Source organism: Aethalodelphis obliquidens, unplaced genomic scaffold (assembly GCF_003676395.1).
Source record: "Aethalodelphis obliquidens isolate GAN/ISIS:26980383/991018 unplaced genomic scaffold, ASM367639v1 scaffold72, whole genome shotgun sequence".
Classification (NCBI taxonomy): Eukaryota; Metazoa; Chordata; class Mammalia; order Artiodactyla; family Delphinidae; genus Aethalodelphis; species Aethalodelphis obliquidens.
This window is the reverse complement of record NW_020838016.1, coordinates 6,142,781-6,156,197: the sequence shown is the minus strand read 5'-3', so window position 1 is coordinate 6,156,197 and position 13,417 is coordinate 6,142,781. Positions and strand designations below refer to the sequence as shown.

Sequence of the window (13,417 nt, the reverse complement as noted above, 5' to 3'; positions counted from 1 at the left end):
TTGAAGAGACTGTCTTTTCTCCATTGTATATCTTTGCCTCCTTTGTCATAGATTAGTTGACCATAGGTGCGTGGGTTTATCTCTGGGCTTTCTATCTTGTTCCACTGATCTACGTTTCTCTTTTTGTGCCGGAACCATATTGTCTTGATTACTGTAGCTCTGTAGTATAGTCTGAAGTCAGGGAGTCTGATTCCTCCAGCTCTGTTTTTTTCTCTCAAGACTGCTTTGGCTATTTGGGGTGGGGTCTTTTGTGTCTCCATACAAATTTTAAGTTGATTTGTTCTAGTTCCATAAAAAATGCCACTGGTAATTTGATAGGGATTGCATTGAATCTGCAGATTGCTTTGGGTAGTATAGTCATTTTCACAATATTGATTCTTACAATCCAAGAACATGGTATATCTCTCCATCTGTTGGTATCATCTTTAATTTCTTTCATCAATGTCTTATAGTTTTCTACATACAGGTCTTTTGTTTCCCTAGGTAGGTTTATTCCTAGGTATTTTGTTGTTGTTGTTGCAGTGGTAAATGGGAGTGTTTCCATAATTTCTCTTTCAGATTTTTCATCATTAGTATATAGGAATGCAAGAAATTTCTGTGCATTAATTTTGTATCCTGCAACTTTACCAAATTCATTGATTAGCTCTAGTAGTTTTCTGGTGGCATCTTTAGGATTCTCTATGTATAGTATCATGTCATTTGCAAACACCGACAGTTTTACTTCTTCTTTTCCAATTTGTATTCCTTTTAATTCTTTTTCTTCTGTGATTGCCATCGCTAGGACTTCCAAAACTATGTTGAATAATAGTGGTGAGAGTGGACATCCTTGTCTCGTTCCTGATCTTAGAGGAAATGCTTTCAGTTTTTCACCATTGAGAAGGATGTTTGCTGTGGGTTTGTCATATATGGCCTTTATTATGTTGAGGTAGTTTCCCTCTATGCCCACTCTCTGGAGAGTTTTTATCATAAATACGTGTTGAATTTTGTCAGAAGCTTTTTCTGCATCTTTTTCTGAGATGATCATATGGTTTTTATTGTTCAGTTTGTTAATATGGTGTATCACATTGATTGATTTGCGTATATTGAAGAATCCTTGCATCCCTGGGATAAATCCCACTTGATCCTGGTGTATGATCCTTTTAATGTGTTGTTGGATTCTGTTTGCTGGTATTTTGTTGAGGATTTTTGCGTCTATATTCATCAGTGATATTGGTCTGTAATTTTCTTTTTTTGTAGTATCTCGATGTGGTTTTGGTATGAGGGTGATGGTGGCCTCATAGAATGAGTTTGGGAGTGTTCCTTCCTCTGCAATTTTTTGGAAGAGTTTTAGAAGGATGGGTGTTAGCTCTTCTCTAAATGTTTGATTGAATTCACCTGTGAAGCCATCTGGTCCTGGGCTTTTGTTTGCTGGAAGATTTTTAATCACAGTTTCAATTTCATTACTTGTGATTGGTCTGTTCATATTTTCTGTTTCTTCCTGGTTCAGTCTTGGAAGGTTATACCTTTCTAAGAATTTGTCCATTTCTTCCAGGTTGTCCATTTTATTGGCACAGAGTTGCTTGTAGTAGTCTCTTAGGATGCTTTGTATTTCTGCATTGTCTGTTGTAACTTCTCCTTTTTCATTTCTAATTTTATTGATTTGAGTCCTCTTCCTCTTTTTCTTGATGAGTCTGGCTAATGGTTTATCAATTTTGTTTATCTTCTCAAAGATCCAGCTTTTAGTTTTATTGATCTTTGCTCTTGTTTTGTTTCTATTTTATTTGTTTCTGCTCTGATCTTTATGATTTCTTTCCTTCTACTAATTTTGGGTTTTGTTTGTTCTTCTTTCTCTAGTTCCTTTAGGTGTAAGGTTAGATTGTTTACTTGAGATTTTTCTTGTTTCTTGAGGTAGGGTTGTATAGGTATAAACTTCCCTCTTGGAACTGCTTTTGCTGCATCCCATATGTTTTGGATTGTCGTGTTTTCATTGTCATTTGTCTCTAGGTATTTTTTGATATCCTCTTTGATTTCTTCAGTGATCTCTTGGTTATTTAGTAACGTATTGTTTAGCCTCCATGTGTTTGTTTTTTTTTACGTTTTTTTCCCCTGTAATTCATTTCTAATCTCATAGCATTATGGTCAGAAAAGGTGCTTGATATGATTTCAGTTTTCTTAAATTTACTGAGGCTTGATTTGTGTTCCAAGATGTAATCTATCCTGGAGTGTGTTTCTTGTGTACTTGAGAAGAAAGTATAATCTGCTCTTTTTGGATGGAATGTCCTATAAATATCAATTAAATATCTCTGGTCTATTGTGTCATTTAAAGCTTCTGTTTCCTTATTTATTTTCATTTTGTATGATCTGTCCATTGGTGTAAGTGAGCTGTTAAAGTCCCCCACTATTATTGTGTTACTGTCGATTTCCTCTTTTATACCTGTTAGCAGTTGCCTTATGTATTGAGGTGCTCCTATGTTGGGTGCATATATATTTATAATTGTTATATCTTCTTCTTGGATTGATACCTTGATCCTTATGTAGTGTAATTCCTTGTCTCTTATAACATTCTTTATTTTAAAGTCTATTTTATCTGATATGAGTATTGCTACTCCAGCTTACTTTTGATTTCCATTTGCATGGAATATCTTTTTCTATCCCCTCACTTTCAGTCTGTATGTGTCGCTAGGTCTGAAGTGGGTCTCTTGTAGACAGCATATATATGGGTCTTGTTTTTGTATCCATTTAGCAAGCTTGTGACTTTTGGTTGGAGCATTTAATCCGTTCACGTTTAAGGTAATTATCGATATGTATTTTCCTATGACCATTTTCTTGATCGTTTTGGGCTTGTTTTTGTAGATACTTTTCTTCTTTTGTGTTTCCCACTTAGAGAAGTTCCTTTAGCATTTGTTGTAGGGCTGGTTTGGTGGTGCTGAATTCTCTTAGGTTTTGCTTGTTTGTAAAGCTTTTGATTTCTCTATCGAATCTGAATGAGATCCTTGCTGGGTAGAGTAATCTTGGTTGTAGTTTCTTCCTTTTCATCACTTTAAGTATATCACACCACTCCCTTCTGGTTTGTAGAGTTTCTGCTGAGAAATCAGCTGTTAACCTTATGGGAGTTACCTTGTATGTTATTTGTCGTTTTTCTCTTGTTGCTTTCAATGATTTTTCTTTGTCTTTAATTTTTGCCAATTTGATTATTGTGTGTCTCGGTGTGTTTCTCCTTGGGTTTATCCTGTATGAGACTCGCTGCACTTCCTGGACTTGGGTGGCTGTTTCCTTTCCCATGTTAGGGAAGTTTTCAGTTATAATCTCTTCAGATATATTCTCTGGTCCTTTCTCTCTCTCTCTTCTCCTTCTGGGACCCCTATAATGTGAATGTTGTTGCATTTAATGTTGTCCCAGAGGTCTCCTAGGCTGTCTTCATTTCTTTTCATTCTTTTTTCCTTATTCTGTTCTGCATCAGTGAATTCCATCATTCTGTCTTCCAGGGCACTTATCTGTCTTCTGCCTCACTTATTCTGCTATTGATTCCTTCTAGTGTAGTTTTCATTTCCGTTATTGTATTGTTCATCTCTGTTTGTTTGTTCTTTAATGCTTCTAGGTCTTTGTTAAACATTTCTTGCATCTTCTCGATCTTTGCCTCCATTCTTTTTCCGAGGTCCTGGATCATCTTCACTATCATTATTCTGATTTCTTTTTCTGGAAGGTTTCCTATCTCCACTTCATTTAGATGTTTTTCAGGGGTTTTATCTTGTTCTTTCATCTGGTACATAGCCCTCTGCCTTTTCATCTTGTCTCTCTTTCTGTGCATGTGGTTTTTGTTCCACAGGCTGCAGGATTGTAGTTCTTCTTGCTTCTGCTCTGCTGTCTGCCCTCTGGTGGATGAGGCTATCAAGAGGCTTGATGAGAGGGACTGGTGGTGGGTAGAGCTGACTGCTGCTCTGGTGGGAAGAGCTCAGTAAAACTTTAATCCACTTGACTCTTGATGGGTGGGGCTGGGTTCTCTCCCTGTTGGTTGTTTGGCCTGTGGCAACCCAACACTGGAGCCTACCTGGCCTCTTTGGAGGGGCTAATGACAGACTCTGGGAGGGTTCACTCCAAGGAGTACTTCCCAGAACTTCTTCTGTCAGTGTCCTTGTCCCCACGGTGAGCCACTGCCACCCCCCGCCTCTGCAGGATACCCTCCAACACTAGCAGGTAGTTTTGGTTCAGTCTTCCCTGGGGTCACTGCTCCTTCCCCTGGGTCCTGATGGGCACACTACTTTGTGTCTGCCCTCCAAGAGTGGAGTCTCTCTTTCCCCCAGTCCTGTCAAAGTCCTGCAGTCAATTCCCACTAGGCTTCAAAGTCTGATTCTCTAGGAATTCCTCCTCCCGTTGCTAGACCCCCAGGTTGGGAAGCCTGACGTGGGGCTCAGAACCTTCACTCCAGTGGGTGCACTCCTGTGGTATAAGTGTTCTCCAGTCTGTGAGTCACCCACCCAGCAGTTATGGGATTTGATTTTGCTGTGATTGCGCCCCTCCTACCATCTCATTGTGGCTTCTCCTTTGTCTTTGGATGTGGGGTATCTTTTTTGGTGAGTTCTAGTGTCTTCCTGTCGATGATTGTCCAGCAGCTAGTTGTGATTCTGGTGTTCTCACAAGAGGGAGTGAGAGCACATCCTTCTACTCCACCATCTTGGTTCCTCCCTCGGGTATTATATTTCTAAAGGCAGAAATCACGTATAGGCAAATATACCTCAAGTCATATGGAGTGTTTTTTTTAACATATATGTATGATTTTGTTTAGTAGTTTGTATGTATACATGTATAATTTACATTTTAAAAATGGAAATTCCTACTTGTTCCCATTTTTTAGGTTATTGTATTTATTACTTATTTAATGCTTTTGTAGTTATTATTTCTCTACAGCCTTTTGTTGTTACTTAGTTTCTTCCTGAAGGAGGACCAAATAAGCATTCACTACATGCTTTATTTTTCTTGAGCATTATGCTTTATTTTTGTCATTGACGCATTATTTGTGAGTGACATTTTATTTTCATAGGTTTTAACAACTTCCATCAGCTATTTCAAGCTGGATTCATTCTATTGTTTGTGGTCATATATTCATAGGAATAATAGGCTTAGTTTAACGTACCCTCCCCCCCACTCCAGCTAATTCTCTAGTTCCCCCTCCTCCACCTTTTTCTCTTTCCAGTGGGATTACATAGTTGAATTTAAGTAAATTAATGCAATTATGGCATGACTTTCTTGTAGGTACACCTCATTCTTTTTAATTGCTACACAGGTTAGGAGTTCCTTTACAAAATTGAAGAGAAATCTGGGGGGAAAAAGAAGACAAGGGGTAGATGCGGAGCAGGGAACTTTCTTTCCAAACTTTTTCCTTTTCTTAATGTACTGGCTAGGACTTTCAGTATGATGTTGAATAGAACCGCTGAGAGTAGATGGTATTAGTCAGGATTCTCCAAAGCGGGGGGGAAATAATAGGGTGTGTGTGTGCATGCGTGTTTGTGTTCACACACACACACACACACACACACAGATTTATTTAAGGAATTGGCTCATGTAAATAGTTGGCAAACTGGAAATCCAGAAGAACGGATAGTTTAGTCTGAGTCTGAAGGCCTGAGAACCAGGAGGCACCTATCATGAAGTTCCTGTTGAAGTTCTGTAGGCTCAAGACCCGGGAAGAGCTGAGGTTAGATAGTTAGGCAAAAGTTCTTTCTTACTCTAAGTAGGACAAGTGTTTTTGTTCTATTCATTTTTTCCACTGATTGGATTACCACCACCTACTCTAAGGAGGGTAATCTGCTTTTGTCAGGCCACCATTTAAATGTCAATCTTATCAGGGAAAAAAAAAACCACTCTGACAGAAACAACCAGAATATCTGAATGCCCCAAGGCCCAGTCACACGGGCAAATGAAATTAACCATCACAGTAGACATTTTTGTTTTGTTCTTAAAGAAAAGCATTTAGTCTTTCAACTTTAAGTATAATATTACCTGTAGGTTTTTCGTACGTGCCCTTTACTCAAGAAGCTCTCTTCTGTTTCTACTTAGCCAAGAGATTTTATCCTGAAAGGGATAGAAAAAGTTGCACTTTGTCCACTGCTTTTTCTGTATTTATTGAGGTGATTGTGTAGTTTTTATATTTTGGTCAGTTAATTTGATTGATTTTCAGAAGTTAAGACCAACCTTGCATTTCTGAAATATGTACTACACATTGAAGATGTAGTAGCCCTTTTATATATTGCTGGATTTGATTTATTAATATTATGTTATGAATTTTTATGTCTGTGCTCACAGGGAATATTGGTCTGCACTTTTCTTTTTGTGTAATGTCTTCCTCTGGTTTTGGAATCAGGAAAATGTTGACCTTATAAATTGAGTTGAGAAACCTTCCCCTCCTCAATTTTCTGAACAAGTTTATGTAGGATTGGTATTATTTCTTCCTTAAATATTTGGTAGGATTTACTCCAAGCCACCTGAGCCTGGAGTTTTTTTTATGGGAAGGTTTTTAATTAGAAATTTAATTTCTTTAATAGATATATAGATAGTCATATTTTCTGTTTCTTTTGTGTCAACTTTGATAATTTTTGTCTTTTGAAGAATTTAAGTTGATAAATTTTTTGGCATTAAGTTCATAATAACCCCTCAAATTAGTTTTATGTTGCTGTGTAACAAATTACCACAAACCTAGCAGCTTAAAACAACACCTATTTATTAGCTCATATTTCTGTTGTTCAGAAGTCTGAGCATGGTGTGGCTGGGTTTTCTGCTTATGGTCTTACAGGGTTGAAATCCAGGTGTTAGTTGGGCTACATTCCTTCCCGAAGCTCTAGGGAAGAATCTGCTTCCAGGATGATTCAAGTTATTGGCCACATTCAGTTCCTTGCAGTTGTAGGCTTGAGGTTTTCTTTGCTTGATGGCTTTTGGCTAGGGATTGCTCTAAGTTACTAGAAGCACCTTTCAGGTCCTAGCTGTGTGGCTCTCTTAAGCATTAAATCCTTTCCTTGCTTTGAATCTCTTGCCAGAAGATCCTGATCCCTTTTAAGGGCTCACCAGTGGGTCAGGCCCTTGAAGGATAATCTCCCTTCCTTTGTTTTATTTTGTTTTGGCCATGGCGCTCAGCATGTGGGAACTTAGTTCCCAGACCAGGGATCAAACTGGCGCTCCCTGCAGTGGAAGCACAGTCTTACCCGCTGGACCGCCAGGGAAATCCCTCCCTTCCTTAAAGTAACCTATGTCATATAGTAAAACGTAATCACGGTAGTGAAATCCATTGTAATGGCAGTCCCAGAGATCTTACTGGGCACATGATTCTCTGGAGTCTGTAATGAAACCCTAGGTATTCGGTGAAGATTCACTACTCTGCCTGGCTGGCATTTGAATGTCTTTCACTGTTAAAGTGCTTAGAATTCTGTAGTATACAGCTTCCTGGTTGATCTTTTCCCCACCTCGTGGCATTTCCCTTTTCAGGTCTGCATCTTAATATTCAGCAGAAGCCTTATATCAGTGTTGCTCAAAATCTAGAAGATGGTATTAGTGCAGGTAGAACTCAGAAAGCCCTCTAATTATAGCACTAGTTGGAATGGGTTCTTCTAACTCTCAGAGAGAGTGGGGATCTCCCCATTTTTTCCCTCTCTTTTTTGTTTTCTGTTCTTTTCTCTGTTCTTATTTGCCCTAGTATCCCAAGAAGTCCTGTGGCAGCAGTAGCAGAGCGGCAGTGGCAGAAGCAACAGCATTGGGGACAGGCCTAAAATGCAGAGTTGAGCCTTCCTCTTTGACTAGAGGAGTTGTAGCCCTAAGAGAATGGGACATGTCCTGATTGACCTCCCCCCTTTCCCTTTCTGTCCTTCTCTTTTTGGCATAGTTGTAGGAAATGTGGGTGAATAACGCCTCAGTTTTCTGGCTAGGTGACAAGAAGAGGGGAGCCCCAGGCAACCAAAAAATACTTGGATGATTTCAGAGTGGGACGAGCTCAGGAAACTTCTAGGTTTATTCCTGAGCTGTACATATATGGATCAGAGTCATAACTGCCTGTATACTTTGAGAACTGAACTGTGGCCTAAACCACCACCCAAGTCTCCGACTAGTCACTGTATGGTGCACATACAGGACAGATCCAGATAGCCCTGCAAAGGATTTGAAAACTGAACTGGTATTGGAACCACAACTCACAGAAGGTTTGTTGGAACTTGCAGCCTGAACCTAACCATTGTCTCCTAAAACAAACATCAACATTCTCTGTAGAATATAAACAAAACCGAGTGTCTTATAATAGTCAAAATGTGTAGGATATATTTCAAAATTAATTGGCATATAAAGAACCAGGAAAATCTCAAGTTGTATGGACCATGAGAATCAACAGCCATCAGTGCTGAGATGACATAGATGTTGGAATTATTCACAAAGCTGTTAAAGTAGTTATTATAAAAATGCTCTAACAACTAAGGGCGAAACACAAACAATGAAAAGGAATGGAAAAATAGAAAGTCTCAGCCAGCATATACAGTTGTCCATCAGTATCTGCAGGGGTTTGGTTCCAGGACCCCCAGAGGACACCAAAAGCCTCAGAATTTCAAGTAAGTTCCTTATATTAAATGACATAGTATTCTTATACAACCTATGCACATCCTGTACTTTATTATTATTTTTAAAATTAATAAACTTACTTTATTTTTGGCTGCATTGGGTCTTTGTTGCTGCACTTGGGCTTTCTTTAGTTGCGGCAAGCAGGGACTACTCTCCATTGTGGTGTGTGTGCTTCTCATTGAGGTGGCTTCTCGTTGCGGAGCATGGGCTCTACGTGTGCGGGCTTCAGTAGTTGTGGCACACGGGCTCAGTAGTTGTGGCTTGTGGGCTCTAGAGCGCAGGCTCAATAGTTGTGGCGCACAGGCTTAGTTGCTCTGTGGCATGTGGGATCCTCCCAGGCCAGGGCTCGAACCCATGTGCCCTGCATTGGCAGGTGGATTCCCAACCACTGAGCCACCAGGGAAGCCCCACATCCTGTACTTTAAATAATCTGTAGATTACTTATAATACCCAATACCATGTAAATGCTACGTAAATAGTTACTGGAGTGCAGCAAATTCAAGTTTTTCTTTTTATCACTTTCTGGAAGTTTTTTTCCGAAATATTTTTGATCAGTGGTTGGTTTAATCTGTGGTTGCAGAACCTGTGGATAAGGAGGGCCAGCTAATTAAAAAACTCTGGGGAAAAAAAAAACCCTCAATGGGGCTTCCCTGGTGGCGCAGTGGTTGAGCGTCTGCCTGCCGATGCAGGGGACACGGGTTCGTGCCCCGGTCCGGGAAGATCCCACATGCCGCGGAGCGGCTGGGCCCGTGAGCCATGGCCGCTGAGCCTGCGTGTCCGGCGCCTGTGCTCCGCAACAGGAGAGGCCACAACAGTGAGAGACCCGCGTACCGCAAAAAAAAAAACCCAAACAAACCCTCAATGGACTCAATAATGGAAGTAGTGTGAAAGGAAAGAGTAGTGAACTTGAAGATTAATCAATAAAATTTTCTAGTTTGAATGGAGAGAAAAATGGTTGGAGGAGAAAAAACTTCACAGAGTCTCAGATATCTGTATGACAATATCAGAAGGTCTAACTCGTGTGTAATCTGGATCTCAAAAGGAAAAGGGAAGGAATGAAGCTGAGAAAAACTAAACTAAAGAAATCATCACTGGGAGCTTTCCAAAGTTGGCAAAAGACATAAATATAACATGTTTAAGAAGCCCAACGAACCCTAAGTGTGATAAACCCAGAGAATTCCAAGCTCAGATATACTCCGTATCAAAACTCATAACTTGACTCTTCCTAGTTAAAAATCATAACACCTCATAAGCCTAGTTATATGGCTCTCGCCACTCCTAACCTGTTAAAATAGATATAACCTAGGAAAGAAAAAACTATCTTAATCTTTTAATCTTCTTATTTCAGTACCTAGAACACTCAATAAATATTTGTGCAATGAATGAATACATTTTAATGTAACTGTCTCTAACATCTTTATATCCTTAGTTAAAGGTAGCACAGGACTCCTCCCACTAAGCCAGAACAAACCTGCCTTTTGATTGTAATATACTTCATGAAACCCTGGGAATTTCAGCCTATTCATGTTACTGATCTTTTTTTGGGTGTCTAATATCAGAAGGGTAAATGTAGTGGATTTTGGCCATATCGTCGAACAAGAAGGAAATTAGGTGTTGATGTTGGGAAAAAGTTTCACATCTTGGCCAACATAACATTTTTAATTGGTGAGTTCAGGAATGCGGTCTCTGCAGGCTTGGCACACCCTTGCTGTGGCACAGTTGAACGTCCTTTACATAACAAAGCCTGCCTTCTCTCATCTCCAAGTATTCTGGGACTTGTGAAAAAGTGTCTTTGGAAGCTTACTGAAGTTGGACAATGAAACATGTGACTGTAATTAAACATGATGGTCCTTTAAAATTCTCAACTTTTCAGAGCCTGAAGGTGATTGAGACAAAGCATCAGGAAATGTGACAATTTTGACAAAATTTCACATGATATAAATTTAGAGAATGGTTTTTCTTACTGCTTTTTCTGAAAACAAAACCCTTTTTTTAATGTCTTCTACTACAGGAAATTCTAAGCTCAGAAAACACAGATTTTTTCACTTTATTTTAAATGTAGATAGTTTTTTCTTCTCTTGTTTGTTTTTAACCATGTATGAACTTCAGTCATTTTAGTGAATTACCAGGAGATTTCGCAATCAGACATAGTCCTGATGACTTGGTCTTAAATATATCACACTTTGACTATTAGAGAATGATATTTCAACAGTTTTCTTCAGAATGTGCAGGGTCATTTTTGTTTATTGTTACCCCACCCAAGTTAGATTCATTCTTTATTGTTATTCTTTTCCACACCACACCCTTGGCTGTTGCTGTTTACAGCTAGTATAGGACTTTCCTAGGTCATTATACTTGAGTTCTGTTTTGAGCTTTGTATCCAACCGATCCATAATTTTACTGTGTTCCATATATCTGAATTTTGCCAGAATTTGGTTGATAGAACTATAACCAGCATTTTTTGTTTTGGTTTTTAAGTATAAACATTTATTGAGTACTTATAATGTAGTGGGCTCATTTGTTTCTATTTCTCAAAAACTGTCAAAAACCAAGAGACGCAAATGTTTTTAAGCTCAGCAATTTAAGTAGCTTGTTTTTATCACAAAAACATGGAAAAATATTTATTTTTAAACTTGTGATTTTTCTGAATAAACTATATATTCTGTATCCAAAAGGTGATAAATTCATAAGTCTTTAATGTCACTGAGAGTAAGAATTGAATATCATTTTTATTCTGAAATGCCTATCTTCCATCCTATCATACGAAAGTTTTATGTATGTTTTGTTTTATTTATGATTTATCCAATCTCATTTCACAAATGGTTTGAGGTAAACTCGCTTGCGTGTCCCCCCACCCCCCCACGCACACCCAGTCTCTCATATATACACAAAAAAATATACAAAGTGTGACTTTTTAAAAAATAATCGAGGATATTTATTAGTTGAAAAAGCCAAGAGCAAGATTTGCAGCAGGTAGTTATATAATAGGATCCTGTATAACTGCTTGATGTGGACTACCGATTTCACTCCCTGCTGGCAATATAGATAGTAGCCAAAGCAAAGGAAACATGATCAGTTATAATATTTAGAATCTCTTGAGATAAAAATAATCTAGTTATTCATATGGTTGTAGTTCATCCTTACGTTGGAAATGGAGAGATGTTTAGCAGTTCCTTATGAAGGAGACACAGTGGGTGATAAAGTGCGCACCAGAATCCCTGCCAACATCATTATAGTAGGTAAAATAATGTTTCACATATCCGTCTCTTACCCAGTCTTTCACTGGGTAGACTTAAAATATAATATTGACAGTGCAATTCAGAAAAAAATCATTCTGTGTGATACCAAAGTCATTCTGTGTAATTCAGTCTAAGTGCTATACTCAACCATGTGAGTATTTAGTTGAATGGTAATATTTGGACTTTCCAAAGAAATAAATATATTGCATGACTTTCTGGAAGTTCCATATATGTATTTTTACTCAAAAATGGGTTTGGATAAAGACTGGGCAGCAGAGACTTTGTTGTGGCCATTTAAGCTCATATATATATATATATATATATATATATATATATATTTGATATTTTTTTTATATATATATATATATTATATATATATATATACGATCAAAGCCTAGAGTGGAATTAAAGTAGTCTTATAGACATGAATTTCCTACGTGGGTTTTACATATGAATAGATGACAACCCCATCCCATCAGCCATACACCTTTACATGGAGATCTGGAGTGTCAGGTGTCTATGAATTAACCTGCATTTTTCAGGAAGAAAATACACTTTAAGCCTTCTACTTCATGTAACATACACCCTATCCTCAATCTGCCCCACCCACATGACTTCAGAATTTAGTCTGTAGTTGGTAAGTATTGGATTCTGATTTTTATAGTCAGTACATAATTTGGTGTTCCTCATTACTTGTTTTCCTTATAAATAATAGTTGTTTAGTATTTTATTGCCCTAATGTTTCATAACTTCTGAATAGAGTAGATTGACAGATAGGACATATCCTTCAGAACATGTCATCTTCAAGTAATAGACAGCCAGACAAAACAAGTAGCTTAAATAGGGCTTTCAGAGGAGAGTAACTCTGTGGAAGTTCTCAGCAGTGAAGGAAAGGTAAGAAATAGTTCTTGTAGTGATGAAAGAATAATTTTACATTTGGCTTTGGTCGGTCATAGTGCTGGTCTGCCCAGTAATATTTGGCATGGAGGAGAGGCAGGTAATCAGGTTTATCCAGGACATGAGCCTCAGATGAGTATGGCAAAGGAGAGACAGGCACTGGCAGAGGGTTTTGGTGAGGGTGAAGGCAAACAAAGCTAATGGAGAAATGGGGAGGTGTTGATTATTGAAATGGAGGCCTTAGTGAGGGCAGGGAAGTGTTCCTTTGGGAGTGTTGGAGTGAGTTGGAAGGTGAGATAGTTAGAGAGTAAGATGTAGGAATTGTTGATTTGGAGGTGCTAGGGTGTGGTAAAGTCAAATTCAGGGTGAGATCGTGGATTGTGTGGCTTCAGGGAGTGAGAGAAAGTACTGTGGAGATCTTGATGGCAAGGTCCTCAGAGGTCAGATGGATTGTTTGCTTCAGGCATGTGGACCCTACCTCAATACCTCTTAGTGGTTTACCTCCTGCTCATATTCTTCAGATCTTGGAAAACAATAACTAATACCTTCTTTGTAAGAAAATTGAAAAAACTGTCCTACCTTTGCTTATGGTTCTCAAGCCTTTGCTTCCAGCCCAGATATCTATTCAGTTCCATTCTCTATTTTCACATGGTACATACACTTTTTTTTTTTTTTTTTTGCGGTACGCGGACCTCTCACAGTTGTGGCCTCTC

The 13,417-nt window shown here is 38.6% G+C and overlaps 1 protein-coding gene across 5 annotated transcripts in view; it reads left to right on the top strand.

Moving 5' to 3' along the window:
* PIK3CB (phosphatidylinositol-4,5-bisphosphate 3-kinase catalytic subunit beta) overlaps positions 1-13,417 on the top strand; it is a 195,775-nt gene that overhangs the window by 111,190 nt on the left and 71,168 nt on the right. The window contains exon 1 of one of the 5 annotated variants that reach the window (XM_027091697.1): positions 7,593-8,558. The exons of the other annotated variants lie outside the window; for them this stretch is intronic. The gene's annotated coding sequence lies outside the window, so the exon portion shown is untranslated. Of the gene's footprint in view, positions 1-7,592; positions 8,559-13,417 lie in introns of those variants that run through there. 5 annotated transcript variants of the gene reach the window in all.